At 39.3% G+C, this 17,076-nt stretch overlaps 1 protein-coding gene across 5 annotated transcripts in view; it reads left to right on the forward strand.

Annotated features, from left to right (window-relative positions):
• The window catches only part of LOC150092565 (UDP-N-acetylglucosamine transporter-like), a 216,092-nt gene that overhangs the window by 81,297 nt on the left and 117,719 nt on the right, over nucleotides 1–17,076 (forward strand). The gene's annotated exons all lie outside the window — the stretch shown is intronic.

Raw genomic sequence — 17,076 nt, forward strand, 5'->3', positions numbered from 1 at the left:
AAATGAAACAAGCAGTGATGACAGCACAGTGGTAAAAAACACTGACCAGGCATGCAGTCAGGAATACATATCCATACTACAAGTAGAAAAAGCCATCAAAGGCTTGAAATATGGAAAGGCAGCAGGAGTAGATGATATTCAGCCAGAAATGCTGAAGTATGGTGGTATAAGAGTCTTACAGTGGCTGCACTGCATAGTTCAGAAAGCCTGGACAGAGGGACGAATTCCCGATGATTGGAGTAGAGCTCTCATAGTACCTTGAGCAGGATAAAATTGAATATATAAAACACTTGCATATATAAAAAGGGAAATAAAACTGCATGTGAGAATTACAGAGGTATTTCCCTACTGAGTGTTCCTGGCAAGATCTATGCAAGTATACTTGAGAAACGGTTGAGAAGAATTGTGGAAGAAAAGCTTGGTGAAGAACAAGCTGGATTCAGGCCAAATAGAGGCTGTCAGGATCAGATCTTCACTTTACGACAAATAGTCGAGAAAGCATGGGAATATAACAAAGATCTGTATTTAAGTTTTGTCGATTTGGAAAAGGCATATGACAAGGTGCCAAGAGAGAAGCTATTCAATACGCTGCAGTTATATGGTGTCAATGGGGCATTATATCAAGCAATACTTAGTCTTTATTTGAGTTGTGAGTCAGCAGTTAGAATTGAAGGAAGTACAGGAAGATGGTTTAATGTTAAATCTGGTGTGAGACAAGGATGTACATTATCCCCTCTGTTATTCATTATCTATATGGATCACATTATGAAGGAATGTGGTATTAAACCTGATATCAAAATTGGAGATGTTAATGTCAGCTCTTTGCTTTATGCGGATGATGTTATACTTCTAAATAAATCCGCTACAAGTCTGCAAGATTCTCTGACTAAATTGAATAGCTGTTGTAATAGATATGGTATGAAGGTCAGCAATAAAAAGACAAAGACAATGAAAATAGGCAGAATCATTGAAAATGTCAACTGTGTTGTGAATGGAGAACCTGTGGAACAAGTAAAACATTTCAGCTACTTAGGCACAATTTTTACTGAAGATGGTAAACTAAATATAGAAATAGACAACAGAATCAGCAAAGCTGGTATCGTGGGAAGTCAATTGAATAAATTCATATGGAATAAGAAAGAAATTAGTCGGAACACTAAATTAGCTGTATACAAGACTGTGTTCAAACCAATTTTAACTTATGGATCTGAGAGCTGGGTCAGAAGTAAAACACTTGACCAAAGACTAGAGACTGCAGATATGAGAGTCCTGAGAAAGATTAGAGGCGTGAACAGATGGCATCAATGGCAATATCATATTAAAAATGAGGATATTAGGAAAGAACTTGACATTGTCAGCATCCAAGAATGCGTTAGCAGAGCTAATCTCAGATGGTATGGTCACTTAAATAGAATGGGAGAGGAAAGATTAGCAAAACAAGTGTTCTCTGCCAGGTTGGCAGGAAAACGACCCAGAGGTAGACCAAGATATAGGTGGATTGATACGGTACAAAGTGCCTTAGACGATAGAAATATAAGATCTGATAATGTTGGAGTCTTGACAAGTAACAGACTGATTTGGAGGAAAATTGTAGATAGGAAGTTATTAATGATGTAATTTTTTCATGTAGTACTGTCATATCCTGTACACCCCTTGAGGGTACATGGCAGGAATTTGATGATGATGATGATGACATAATTTTATTGTACCTAGTATATTAGACACAAATCTGAAATACTTGTACATCAGTGAAAGTATATATAAACATGAAAATAATTTAAAATTCTAAAAATGATTATGAAGTTATATATAGCAAATATCTTAATAATTACTAAATATTAGAAACTTTTAAATGGAGCCTCTGTAGCTCAGTCAGTATAGACAAAGCCCTTTGGTCGGAAAGACCTGGGTTCAATTTGCATCTAAGACGTGAGGAAACATCTGGTTTCCTTCGACTAAAGGTGAGATAGCCGATCTCATATGGATGTAGGGTTTTTCACATCAGTGAAAGTATATATAAACATGAAAATAATTTAAAATTCTAAAAATGATTATGAAGTTATATATAGCAAATATCTTAATAATTACTAAATATTAGAAACTTTTAAATGGAGCCTCTGTAGCTCAGTCAGTATAGACAAAGCCCTTTGGTCGGAAAGACCTGGGTTCAATTTGCATCTAAGACGTGAGGAAACATCTGGTTTCCTTCGACTAAAGGTGAGATAGCCGATCTCATATGGATGTAGGGTTTTTTTTTCACCCAGAAATTTGAGGTTTTTTTTTGGTCCCCGTGAACACACTCATCTATAGTCATAAAAATCCACCCCTCCCTGAACTAGACTCTATGACAAGCCAGTTGGGGTTTTTTCCTGTAGTTGCATAATCATAGTAGATCCTGTACCAAGCAGGATAAAAGCACTATAAACAGGAAGAAAATTAGAAAATTTTAAATGTACTGCATCTACATGGCAAACATCACTGTTAATAAAGCTGCTGGTATACCGTATGTCTGTGTACCATCCCCTCCCCTAAAAAAATAAATACCACTTTGACACATTGAGCAGCTTATAAAGAGCCTTGTGCCTGCAGCATGATTTTCTATGCGTGAGATGAAGTTAAGATCATGAAGGCTGCTAGTTCAGATTAGTTGTAAAAAAGTAAGAAATTAGATTTTTGCATGGAGAGTAGTAAAAGCATCTGAGAGAAGGCTGCAAAGACAGTGAAAGTGCAAACGGCAGATGAGTTTAAGCAATGGTATGATAGACTTTGTGTTGACTAGCATTGACCTACCACAGTTATTATTATTATACCAAGACCTCATGGAGTCAAAGACTCACTTAAGAGGTCCTTTTGTCATACACACAGCTCATCATACCATGCGTAAAACACACTCAAATTCTCTGCAGACACCACACTCTCAGGCAAGGCATTCCAATCATTCACAACTCTGCATGCAAAAAACCTGCTTCTCACAGTCCTGCTTACTCCAGGAATGACCTCTGGTTCTCCCCTGATCTACATTGATCCTGTCACAACTCCTTACTAACTTGTAGTTCTCTATCATATAACCCCATTTCCTCTTGTCCACTAGACTCTGTAAACTGCATCTTCTTAACCTTTCCTCATATTTGACATTCCAGAGATCAGAAACTGCTTTAGTCAGTCACCTCTGGACCCTTTCCAACATCTCTTCGTCCTTTTGAAAACCTAGTGACTAAATTTGGGTACAGTAGTCTATGTATGACCTAATCAAAGCCTTATACAATAGAACAAGACTCTCCTTACTTCTACAACTCAGTGTCCTCTGCATCATTTCCAGAATGATGTTTGGCAATGTGTCCCCTAAATTTCAGATCCTTATCCACTATCATCCCCAAATCCCTTATTTCCTCCACCTCCAACAATATATATCCCACCAAGCATCAATTTTACATCCCATCTTTGTTTCCCAAATTTTAAAACCTTACATTTTGCAATATTGAACTTGCATTCACATCTCTACTCTTCACAGTTTGTCCCAACTTTGCATCATCTGCAAGGTATGTTATTCCATGGAGGTCAAGAAAATAATTACCTGTGGGACATCATGCTGTTTCAGGAAATTGACAACATAGACTAAATAATAATTATTGCTATATTTTGTGAAAGTTAAATTGGCATCTTCAGGGATTAACACATTGGTATCAAATATGAGAATGCAAGCACACTTCATTAACAACAATGGAACAGAAGAGATATAGGCTGGCCTAAAGTCCTATAATTACACCACCTATTGGCTTTGGATGGTTGTTCTTGGCCATTGAGTTGAATGTTTGCAGATTGGGGTTTCCCATATAGAGACAGTTTGATATAACCATATTTGTTTAGGTCAGAAAATTTGTTAAAAGCTGCAGCATATTCAAGGAAAAGCCTCTTAAATTTAAATTTGCTTAGGTGGTATGACAGCTAACATCCATATATTCTGATATATGGATGTTAGCTGTCAGCTTGTTTGGCCATTCATTGCAGTTCGCTCCTCCAATTTGCTCAATCCAGTGATTGAGCAAATTAGAGGAGCGAATAAGGGTTACTAGATTTCTGTGAGGTTTATAAGTGGCCACAAGATTGTGCTTTTTTTTTAATATCTTCGCCACCTTTTCTGAGATGCCACGATTGTAAAGGATAGCGATGGATTTGCTGAAATCTATATTTGGAAGTAGGGATACGTGGTGTTAGAATTCTTTTTATATGGTGGGAGGTTTGCAATTGGCTAATAAGGTGTTTTTTTATGGTGAGTGCAGTTCGCTTTCCTTACCACACTAGTCACTGTTCTGGCCTGTGTCTTATATTCTTTATGCATCTGCTCTTCACCTGTCTCCTTATATCTCTTCCATAGCCTCTTTTTTACATCCAGTTCCTATTTAATATTGTTTGTCATCCACTTTACTCCAAACTGTGTCCTCTTCTTCACTTGTGGAATACAGCTTACTATTGCTGCCAACAAATATTCCTTCACAATTTCCCAAGCCCTAATGATATCCCAGCTTTCCAGTTCCTCCCTCCATGAAACTTCCCCAAGTTGATGTCTAAGACTATTATAATCACCTGCCTTATAATTCCACATGTTCCCGTCTCTTTGATACTCCTGCATGTCTATTCATCTTCCAAGTGAAAATCACATGGTCACTCTCACCAACTGGTGACAGAGATGCCATCTCAGTTATTATCAACTCTTCTGATGCTATGACCAAATCCAAAACTCTTGAACCTCTTGTTCCCTCTGTTACATGTTGCCTAAGACATTTGTCCTTCAAGAATTCTAGAAATTCCATTCCCCTATTGCTACATGCATCTTTCTCTCTCCAATTTATACTACTGTAGTTAAAATCTCCCATAACAATCATTCTTCTTGCACTTGCCAAACTTAACTGTCTAAACATCTCCTGGTCCCCATCCTCTGTGCTCCTGGGGACCACAGTAGCAACACCCCACTAAATATCCTGTCTTGCTTACCTCTACCTAACACCACATGCTCTCAAAATCATTTGTCTCACTTCCTTCCAAAGCCTCTTAGAGGACATAGGTCGTCACTTATCATAAGCAGTACCCCTATCATAAGCAGTACCCTTATCATAAGCAGTACAGAAAAATGCTGTACCCAGCGACTTCTATTCCTGTTATTATATCCTCTTCTGTCAATCGCGTCTCAGTGATCCCAATAATATTTGGCCAGACTGATGCTATCTGCACCACCAATTTCTCTCCCTTATTCCAGATACTCCTGGCATTAGTATAAAGCATATAAATGCCATTGTTTCTATACCCATCATTATCCCCTCTAGACTCCACTGGGCTCAGTGTTACCTGATGTCATCTCCCTTCTCCCAAGTATCCGTTCCCACGAGAGCCCCCCCCCCCCCCGCTATCATCCTCCCTAGGACACACTGACTTGTTCAGAACAGCAATCTCTCCAGATGCCTACATCCTTCCTCATTCAAATGTAGGTGGTCTCTCTCATACAATTCCTCTCTTTCCTCAAACGCACTGGAAGCATCCACATATACCAGTCCTCTCTTGTCACACATTCTAGCTATTATGTCATTCAGTATTACTGCTCTTCTGCTCAGCTCGTCATTATCATACCTAGGCAACACGCACACTATTTTTCCTCTCTCTGTCTTCTTCCGTACAGCCTCGAGCAAAAATCTCATATCTCTCGCTGCCTGACTTACATTACCACTCAAGTCATTTGTTCCTACCATCACAATCATCTCATCCACCCTTTCACCTCTCTTAATTGCCATAGCCACCCTTTCTATTGTTCCTCCAGGCAAACGCTCCTCATGCATCCTATCTTGAACACCATGGATCATTGAGTTGCCATACATTATACTTCTTACCATTCCCTCCCTCCTATTTTTTTCATTTTCTCCTCTTCCTTCATTCCCATAGGTCTCTCTCATTCCCTCTCCTCCACTGCTATTCTCTCTTCTAGCATTCCCATACCTCTCTCTCCTACTGTTTCAATTTTCTCCTCTTCTAGCATTCCCATACATCTCTCTCATTCCATCTCTCCTACTGTTTCCATTCTCTTCTCTTCTAGCACTTCCATATCTCTCTCTCATTCCGTCTCTCCTACTGTTTCCATCCTCTCGTCTGCTAGCATTCCCATAACTCTCTCTCAATCCCTCTCTTGTATTGTTTCCATTCTCTCCTCTTCTAGCACCCCCATACCTCTCACTCATTCCCTCTCTTCTACTGTTTCCTTTCTCTCCTCTTCTAACACTCCCAAAATTCTCTCTCTCTCCCCTACTCTGATTCGGCTTGCGTTTATCTCTTCCATTCTCCTAATCTTATCTATCATATCATACTTCTGCTCTCATTCACAAGACATTCCACCTCCTCTTTCAGCTCATCTATCTCCCTCTGCAGGTCAGTCACTCTTAATCTAAATTCACTCTCCGAAACAAAACCATCTCCTAAACTGTTACAGCCACTCACGCCTTCCACACTATCAACTATTATTTTCTCATTCATATATATATTTTTTCATTCTCTCCTATCACACTACTTGTCTTCCTACATTCATTCCCCGTTCCTGGAGGAACAATCGGATATTGATATTTCTAATGCACTTATTTCCTCCCACTGCCTGCATTTTGCGCACATACGCTCTTCACTCTCTTTCACAAGCCACATATCCAATGCCCGAGACGCATACATGTCACAAGTACTGCATGCCACAAAGTCCCTTATGATATTGCTTATAATAGAGTTCTTAAATGGCGGACGACTTGGCGACATGCCACTTGCAACTGCAGCTGAATCCTCCATCATTCCTTACTGCCGAGTAGCGTAATCGTTATTTATTCAATTAATAAATTCCGTTAAATAAATAAGAAAAAAAGTACAAACAATTACAATCAAAACAAAACATTTAAGTACACCAAATATAATTAAATAAAATGAAATATAACTAAATACAGTAATAAAAACTTAGCTTCATTTTGTCTTCCACCGTTATGCATTTGATTCCGACAGTAACCAAAATATATTATATCGCGACAGCAACTAACTTCCAAAAAACAACCACTGAAGTATACTCATATTCAGAGAAACCTGAGTCAAAAACCATCTTGGATCCAACTTACCTCATGAATTAATCAAATGACCAGTGCAAAAATTGTATGGGATAAAATCTGGAAAATGAAAGGTAGATACAGAACACACCATTTGTCTACCTTACACTGTGATAGAAGTGTTATTGTTGATCCCAAAGCTATTGCAGACACTTCAGGAGAAAATTTTGCCAGAATCTCAACAACAGCTTCATATTCTCCTGAATTTTCAATATTGAAAGTGTAGCAAGAGAAACAGTGGCTAAATTTTTCAACCAATGGGCTTAAGCCATGCAATCAACCATGTGTTAAGTAATAACTAAAAAGAGCTCTTTTGCTGTCTCACCCTAGTGCAGTAGGTCCTGATGACATCAATTATGAAATGATAAAACGTCTAACATCTTCTATGGATCTCCTTCTCTTAATATGCAATAGAACACATTTAGAGGAAGAGTTTCCAGCTTCTTAGCATAAGTCAGTTGTTATTGCTATCCCAAAAACAGAAAAGGATCCAACACAAGCAAATAATTATTGACCTATTGACCTATTGCTCTGACCAGCTGTCTTTGTAAAATATTAGAGAAAATGGTTAATGCCAGACTTCTCTGTTATTTAGAAAGCAATGATCTTCTCTCCAATACACAATGTGGCTTTCATAGGCTTCGTTCAGCTTTAGACCATTTGGTCCATTTAGAAACTTGTATAAGATACGCATTCCTGAAGCAAGAACATCTGGTTTTGGTTTTCTTTGACATGAAAAAAGCTTATGACACAGCCTAGATATGTAGCATATTAAAAGATTTCTATAACATAGGTCTCAGATGACACCTTCCTGTATTTATTAAAAACTTTTATGTTGGAGGTTTAATGGACTTTTTACAGCACTCACAAAGAATTAAAATAGAATTTAATACTTCCTATATTTCGTCCTAGTCACTAGGACATCTACGGGGATTACAAAGACAATTAATGTAACATGCACACAAAACTTACAATACTAAGCCCAACCACGTGGGTGACAATAAAGTCCTATCTAGGTGGAGCGCCCTCTAAGGGCAGTTGTAGGTGGCCTGGAATGTAAGGTGGGACCTCTGGCGATGACTGTTTCCCAAATCTTCGGAAGCTTAATGCAACCGTATTTGTTAAGATTTGGTTGGTTTTTGAGAGCTGCTGCTGCTTCTAAGAAAAGTCTCTCTTTCTTGAATTTGCTGTGGTGGAGCATGGTGGTTTTTTCCCATGATACTCTGTGGGTGGTGTCCAAAACATGGTCAGCCAAGCCTGAATGGCCATAGTTGTGTTTAACGATGTACGACTTGTGTTCCTCTAGGCGGATGGATGCTGATCTGCCTGTTTGTCCAAAGTACGCAAGCTTACAGGAACAGGGTACTTTGTAAACTCCAGGCAGAGAGAGAGGAGGGAGCTGATCTTTCGTAGAACGGATAAGGGTAGCCAGTTTGCGGTAGGGCTTATATGCTGTGTGTAGGTTATACTTTTTTAGTATCTTAGCTATTTTTTCCGAAGTGCCACGGATGTAGGGTATGGTGATGGCATTTTTAAATTCTTGTTGATGAGAGGGACGGGGAATGGGGGTGGAATTGATTATTTTTTTGATAATGTGTTCGCTGTAGCCATTGGAGAGGAAAGTTCTGTGTATGTGGTTAAGCTCAGTAGTGAGGGCGGTTCCACTGGAACAAAGATTGTAGGCTCTCTTGGTAAGGGTTTTAATGATGCCATATTGTTGTGAGGGGTGGTGGTGGGAGAGTTTGTGAATGTATCTGCCTGTGTGTGTGGGTTTTCTGTATACATTGAAGGCAAGTGTATCATTAGGCAGGCGCGTGACTAAGGTGTCTAGGAAGGGTAAACAATTGTTCTTTTCCTTTTCCATAGTAAACTGGATTCTTGGATGTAGGCTATTGAGATGACCAAGGAAGGAATCTAACGTGTCTGGGCCATGAGGCCAAATAGAGAACACATCATCTACATATCTTAGCCAGATAGAAGGTTTGAGTGGGGCTGAGTCTATGGCTCGTTTTTCGAAATCTTCCATATAGAAATTGGCAAGGGGGGTGAGAGGGGGGGAGCCCATGGCGGTTCCCTCTATCTGCTTGTAGATTTTGTTATTCCAAGCGAAATACCCAGAGTTGATGGCAAAGGAAAAGAGATCTAAGATGTCAGGGGGAAAAACGTTTTCTAAGAGAGATAAAGTGTCAGTTAAGGGAATATTAGTAAACAAGGAGGAGATATCAAAGCTTACTAATATGTCTGTATTATTCAAGGTTAAATTTTCTGTGAGGGCTTTAAAGTGGGTAGAGTTTTTTATATAGGAAGCTGAATTTCCGGTGAGGGGGGACAGAGAGTTGGCCAGCTGTTTAGACAGTCTGTAACAAGGTGCATTGGTGGCATCTACTATAGGCCTGAGTGGGGAATTAGGTTTGTGGATTTTTGGTAGGCCGTATATTCGGGGGGGACGGGAGCGGAAAGGTTTAAGTTTTTTCGTGACGTCGGGGGGCCAGGAGGTTAGTTTTTTAAGTAAGATTTTTAATTTCTTAACTTGCGTTTTTGTGGGGTCGTGTTCTAGCGGGATGTAGGTAGCGCGATCGCGGAGGATAATGTTCATTTTACGATTGTATTCGCTGGTATTAAGGACAACTGTGGCATTACCTTTATCCGCTCTGGTGATGACGATACTTTTTTCTTTGCTTAGTTTCTGGAGGGCCAGGCATTGGGAATAAGATAAGTTACTTTTTGGAGGCGACGAGTGAACGAGGATGTTGGCTACGTCGAGTCTGATGTTGTTGGCTACTTCCGACGGTAAGCGACCGATCCCTCGTTCGACGTTAACCATAACATCGAGCACCGGCACTTCTCTCGGGGCGACGGCAAAATTACGGCCGAGGCAAAGGGTGCTGACGGCATCATCGTTGAGCCTTTTGGACGAGAGGTTTATTACTGTCTGGAGTGGTTGAATTTGTGGTTGTGGTTTGTCTTTAACCAGGCTGTTGTATTTCTTGACGTGTTTGTTTTTTATTTTCTGAAATTCTCTCTGTGCGGAAGTTTCCAAAATGTCAGAGAGAATCGACCAGAGTTCAGGGTTAAGAACGGTGGAGAGCTCCGCTTGTAAGGAGCCAATGGCGGCGTTCGTCACTGCGAGGGCGGCACGAGAAGAGGCGATTTGCTCGCGTAGTAATGCTAAGCTGGCACGTTTGTATATCCGGAGTGCTTTTTTGGAATGGAAATTTATCTTCATTTTAACACATTTCGGTATCACTCTTGTGTCCCGACATCTTTTTAAAAAAGCCAGCCTATTTAGTTGTCTAGATAGTCGTAGTTTTGACTTGCCGTATTGCTTGGATTTGCGTGCTAACTCTTCTCCATGGATGATTAGAATTCTTGTGTAGAGGCTTAAGTGCTGTGAGGACATTATGTTGGAGGTTTAATGGACTTTTTACAGCACTCACAAAGAATTAAAATAGAATTTAATACTTCCTATATTTCGTCCTAGTCACTAGGACATCTACGGGGATTACAAAGACAATTAATGTAACATGCACACAAAACTTACAATACTAAGCCCAACCACGTGGGTGACAATAAAGTCCTATCTAGGTGGAGCGCCCTCTAAGGGCAGTTGTAGGTGGCCTGGAATGTAAGGTGGGACCTCTGGCGATGACTGTTTCCCAAATCTTCGGAAGCTTAATGCAACCGTATTTGTTAAGATTTGGTTGGTTTTTGAGAGCTGCTGCTGCTTCTAAGAAAAGTCTCTCTTTCTTGAATTTGCTGTGGTGGAGCATGGTGGTTTTTTTCCATGATACTCTGTGGGTGGTGTCCAAAACATGGTCAGCCAAGCCTGAATGGCCATAGTTGTGTTTAACGATGTACGACTTGTGTTCCTCTAGGCGGATGGATGCTGATCTGCCTGTCTGTCCAAAGTACGCAAGCTTACAGGAACAGGGTACTTTGTAAACTCCAGGCAGAGAGAGAGGAGGGAGCTGATCTTTCGTAGAACGGATAAGGGTAGCCAGTTTGCGGTAGGGCTTATATGCTGTGTGTAGGTTATACTTTTTTAGTATCTTAGCTATTTTTTCCGAAGTGCCACGGATGTAGGGTATGGTGATGGCATTTTTAAATTCTTGTTGATGAGAGAGACGGGGAATGGGGGTGGAATTGATTATTTTTTTGATACTGTGTTCGCTGTAGCCATTGGAGAGGAAAGTTCTGTGTATGTGGTTAAGCTCAGTAGTGAGGGCGGTTCCTATTTGGAACCGCCCTCACTACTGAGGCTCTCTATTTGGCCTCATGGCCCAGACACGTTAGATTCCTTCCTTGGTCATCTCAATAGCCTACATCCAAGAATCCAGTTTACTATGGAAAAGGAAAAGAACAATTGTTTACCCTTCCTAGACACCTTAGTCACGCGCCTGCCTAATGATACACTTGCCTTCAATGTATACAGAAAACCCACACACACAGGCAGATACATTCACAAACTCTCCCACCACCACCCCTCACAACAATATGGCATCATTAAAACCCTTACCAAGAGAGCCCACAATCTTTGTTCCAGTGGAACCGCCCTCACTACTGAGCTTAACCACATACACAGAACTTTCCTCTCCAATGGCTACAGCGAACACAGTATCAAAAAAATAATCAATTCCACCCCCATTCCCCGTCCCTCTCATCAACAAGAATTTAAAAATGCCATCACCATACCCTACATCCGTGGCACTTCGGAAAAAATAGCTAAGATACTAAAAAAGTATAACCTACACACAGCATATAAGCCCTACCGCAAACTGGCTACCCTTATCCATTCTACGAAAGATCAGCTCCCTCCTCTCTCTCTGCCTGGAGTTTACAAAGTACCCTGTTCCTGTAAGCTTGCGTACTTTGGACAGACAGGCAGATCAGCATCCATCCGCCTAGAGGAACACAAGTCGTACATCGTTAAACACAACTATGGCCATTCAGGCTTGGCTGACCATGTTTTGGACACCACCCACAGAGTATCATGGAAAAAAACCACCATGCTCCACCACAGCAAATTCAAGAAAGAGAGACTTTTCTTAGAAGCAGCAGCAGCTCTCAAAAACCAACCAAATCTTAACAAATACGGTTGCATTAAGCTTCCGAAGATTTGGGAAACAGTCATCGCCAGAGGTCCCACCTTACATTCCAGGCCACCTACAACTGCCCTTAGAGGGCGCTCCACCTAGATAGGACTTTATTGTCACCCACGTGGTTGGGCTTAGTATTGTAAGTTTTGTGTGCATGTTACATTAATTGTCTTTGTAATCCCCGTAGATGTCCTAGTGACTAGGACGAAATATAGGAAGTATTAAATTCTATTTTAATTCTTTGTGAGTGCTGTAAAAAGTCCATTAAACCTCCAACATAATGTCCTCACAGCACTTAAGCCTCTACACAAGTATTAAAAACTTTGTCCTTGCAAACTTTCCAAGTCAGAGTGGGAAGTATGCCATCTTGGACATATCATCAAGAACAGGGTGTTCCCCTCTGTCTTAAGTGTGACACTTTTTGCTATTATTATTATTATTACGGGCAACTCCAGGGAGTCCTTAGACTCATTGAGGGAGGCCCTAAACATCATGTGCACACAGCTATTCGGCATTCTCACAGTATATATCATATCTTTTGAACTCATTCACTGTCATAGCACCAGCAACAAACTCTGGCAGCTTATTCCACTCATTTACCACTCTAAAAGTGAAGAACCCAGTTCTAACACCCTTGCTAACTATACTCTTGCCCAACTTCCATAGATGTCCCCTAGTTCTCCCGCCACCAGTCCTGATCTCAAAAATATCCTCTGAATTAATCCTATAGAAACCATTCAGCAACTTGAAAGTTAACTCAATTTGGAAGTTAACTATCAAAGTTAACTCACTTTGGAAGTTAACTATCAAAGTTAACTCAATCACTAAACAGCTTCCTCCCACTGTAGACAGTGCTATATATGTTGATGACGTCACAATTTACTGTCACTCTCTTAACATAAAAGTAATTGAAAGACAACTTCAGCAAACAATTAATTGTGTTTCTTATGGGCTCTTAGTAATGGGTTCAGGTTTTCAACAGAAAAAGTATCTGTGTACACTTCTGTTGAAAACACACCTCTCACCCAGATCCTGAATTAAGAATGGAAAACCTGTTATTCCACTATTAACAGAAACCAAGTTCTTGAGACTCAAAGATGAGTCTCAAGAAATTGAGAAATTTTCTCTTAGTTGACAAATATGTACAAAGCATGCAAGTTTTACAGAAAACTTGCATGCTTTGTACATATTTGTCAACTAAGAGAAAAGTGCAAGAGAGCATTGAATCTCCTTTGCAATCTGTCCTCTACTGAATGGGGTGCAGATTGATCTTCATTGCTTCGTCTTTATCATACACTTGTATGTTCCAAGCTGGATTGCTAATTGCTCAATGGCAGCCGTCATGAGAGGAAGCATTGACAAACATTATATGACGTTAAGCCTGAAATTAAGCATTGCCATTCTAGTCAACATAAAAAGAGAAGAGAGGAAGTTGTTCTTGATAGGCTCTGCACAGGTTACAGTCATCTTATGCATTCATGTTTACTGAGAGCTGATGACCCATTTGTATGTGAAAAATGGAACGTGTTTTACTATTTGTCATATGCTTTTGGACTGTCAGGTTCCATGACAATTCACTAAAACTGTTCATTGAAAGAAGAAGTTTACCAAATGGCAAACTAGTTTGTCTTTGACTATTTATGTACAGTCATCCTTTGACTTACATCTGGGTTCCGTTCCATTCAGCAGGATGTAAGTCTATACATTAAATCAACAGAGTTGTAGGGGTTAGGGACTTAATAGTAATAAGTTGTCATTTAAATTTGTCAAATTTAAATCTAAAAATGTCAATTAAAATATTGTCATTTTAATTTTTAAACCTTATTATAAAATTGTACTGTGTGTTACTGCCGCTATAAAACAGGAGAATAATCACCCAGTTATTTTCTGTGGCAAATAATTTTCCTCCATAATAATTTTATCCAACTTTTCCACAAACTCTTTGGCAGCCTTCTCAGCACTTGCAGATTCCCATACATTTTCACATTATGCAGTGCAAAATGCTGCTCGAATCTCATGAACCAACCAGAAGAAGCATTGAATTCGTAGTCATAATCGGGTTCTCCTTTCTCCTTCAACATGGTGAAGAGACTTATGGCCTTAACTGTTATGGTCACAGTGCTAAGGGGGTATGCACTTTTGGTTTAGGTCCTCTATCCATCATGCAAGTAGCTTTTCCATATCACCGATAGGACCTTGTTGTTGCTTCGTTACTATCATCGATTTAATGGAAGCAGATTCTTTCACAGCCTGATTTTTAAACCTTATTATACATAAGTACGATTTTATCCTTATTTTTCAAAATGGTTGTCACTGTAGAATAGACCATCTGAAGTCCTGTGCGATCACATTGACAGGTTTACCAGCTTCATGCTGCTTTATAACTTGCAACTTCGTTTGAAGATCAATTGCTCGCCTCATTTTCTGCAATTCTTCACTAGTTTTTGATTGTGCATGTAGGGGGCCATGTTGCACAAACCATTGTGAAATATTTAACAATAAATACACAACCCATTTCCCCAACACAAAATCAACAGAGGAACTGTTGAAGACACGTGCTGACTGCTGAGTGAGGTTGCAGCTGAAAGCGCTGTTGCCACTGTGCATGCTTTACCTTAGGCTTGCTTGTGTCTTGTTTGAAAGTATACCCAAAAATGTTATTTATTCCCTTATGGGATCATGGACGTATCTTCGAAAGGACATAAGTTGAGGGATGACCGTGCTGTGTACATCTTTGCTATGGCACAGCATGACCTTTGCTGTTCTTGCACCAATAAACCATAAATCAAACTAAACCAAACATCTCCCATGCTCTCACCCTCTGTATACAACCTCCACGGATGGCTTCTTGTTCTTCCCCTGTCTCCAGACATATGAAAAATCTCATCCACATTAATCTGGTAATTATCTCATTGGCAACCTATATGTCTCAGTCATGTCCCCCCCCCCTTCTGTCCACTAGGTTCTGCAATTTGCATTCTCTCAACCTATCCTCATTAAAACTAGGCAACCAAAACTGTGGCATAAGTAATCCATATGTGGTCTGATCAAAGTCTTATACAGTAGAATCATTCCCAAATTAAGCTTTGTTTATATTGGAGTTATATTGGATCTTCTATTCTGGAGATCACTCCCACCACTACTTTTTGCAAAGGCAATTTATCAAAAGCTTTTGCAAAATCTAAATATACTACTGTATATGTATTCTCCTTGTCCAATGTATTTGTCACCTTGTTATAATAAGTAAGCAGATTGCTAAAACACGATTTTCCTTTAGCTGTTTATTAAACCCATGTTGTTTATTAAAGAGAATTCTGTTGCTCTCAACTCAGTTCTGAACACTTTCCTCACTAGCTTCTCCAACACCTCAACCACACTCCAAACAAGCAGATTGGCTTATAATTCAAGATCTTAGTGTTATCATCCCTTTATAAAGCAGAACAATTTTGCCTTCTTTCCACACCTTTGGAACTTGGGCCAATCTATAACTCATGTTAAAAATGTAAGTTAAAGCTGTGGTTAACTCCCTAGAACATTCCTTCAAGACATGCAGTGATATACCATCAAGTTTCATGGCCTTGTTGACAGCAACTTTACTCAATTTCTCATATACCTCCAACTCGCTCACCATCAATGGTTCCTCCCCCATTCCCACTCCTCTCAAGTTCTGTCTCATGTTACAATTACAAGGATGGAATACTTGCAATTGTAACAGTGAACTACTGATTTAACATCTCTACTATATCCTCCTCATTATCTCGTTATCACTGACCAACATCATCCTTCCATAACCATTCTTCCTTCTACTGGCCACATATCTTTAAAGAAGTAAAAAAATTTAATTCTTTAAAGCTAATATTTGTTTCCAAAATTCATGATTTAATTCATTCAGTTTATTAATAAACATGAACATCCACCAAAATAGAGCATACAGAATTTCTTGAATTTAATATTGGTAAAGGTTTGTATTCTTGTTAACTTTATAAAAGTGTATTCTATTAGTTGTACCACATCAAGGCTTATGTTTGTAAATAAATGTTAATAATCGATTTAATATAATAAATGCTGCTTTGACTTATTATTTATTTATTTATTATTGGATACAAATATTTCTGAGGTTTAGTAGTGCTTCAATTAATTTCTGGTTCTAAACATATAACAGGTTTATTAGAAGAAAGAATATAACCCAAGCTTCATAAGTCAATCAGATTTACATCATCAGTGGTACAAAACTTATATAAAAAAATCACAAAAAATTAATTACATATAGCAGATGTTATCATAACTTCACATCTAGTAAATACAAACTAACCAGGAAAAAACTGTTGTATTAATTACTCTGTATGCATCGCAACAGTGCTAGTTGTTGGTGTCACGTTCTCTGGCACAACACGTCATATCCCAGGTCTTCAGTTGTTAGATTTTTTAATGAAACCAGAACAAACTTGCTGCAGGATTAGCCTTGGTTTTTATTACATTGTGTGGAAATATGGAGCATTTCTAAGGCTTTTCTTTAAACTTTCTTGTAAAACTATGATCAATATGTGGCATTTCTGTTTCTTGCCAAACTACTTTTTAGTTTGTGTTAGGTGTATGGAGGGCTAATCCTGATTTCTGCGATCTTCTTTTTTCAACATCGTTTACATGTTAAGACATGTCTCCCTAGATCTTTCCATCTAGCCTACATAGTAAACACCACAATAACAGTAAATTTTGTAAATTCCTGCTTTTTCATGGAATGATGTAGAGGTTTTTGGTGAATGTAAGAACCTCGAGATCTTATATGTTGGCAGATGAGCCACTTTAACATTGTAATCACAGAGTAACATTGCAGCTTTCTCTGTAACTTCTCGAACTCTTGT

The sequence above is a fragment of the Typopeltis vanoorti genome, chromosome 25 (assembly GCF_054136105.1).
Source record: "Typopeltis vanoorti isolate ZY-2024b chromosome 25, IOZ_Tvanoo_1.0, whole genome shotgun sequence".
Classification (NCBI taxonomy): domain Eukaryota; kingdom Metazoa; phylum Arthropoda; class Arachnida; order Uropygi; family Thelyphonidae; genus Typopeltis; species Typopeltis vanoorti.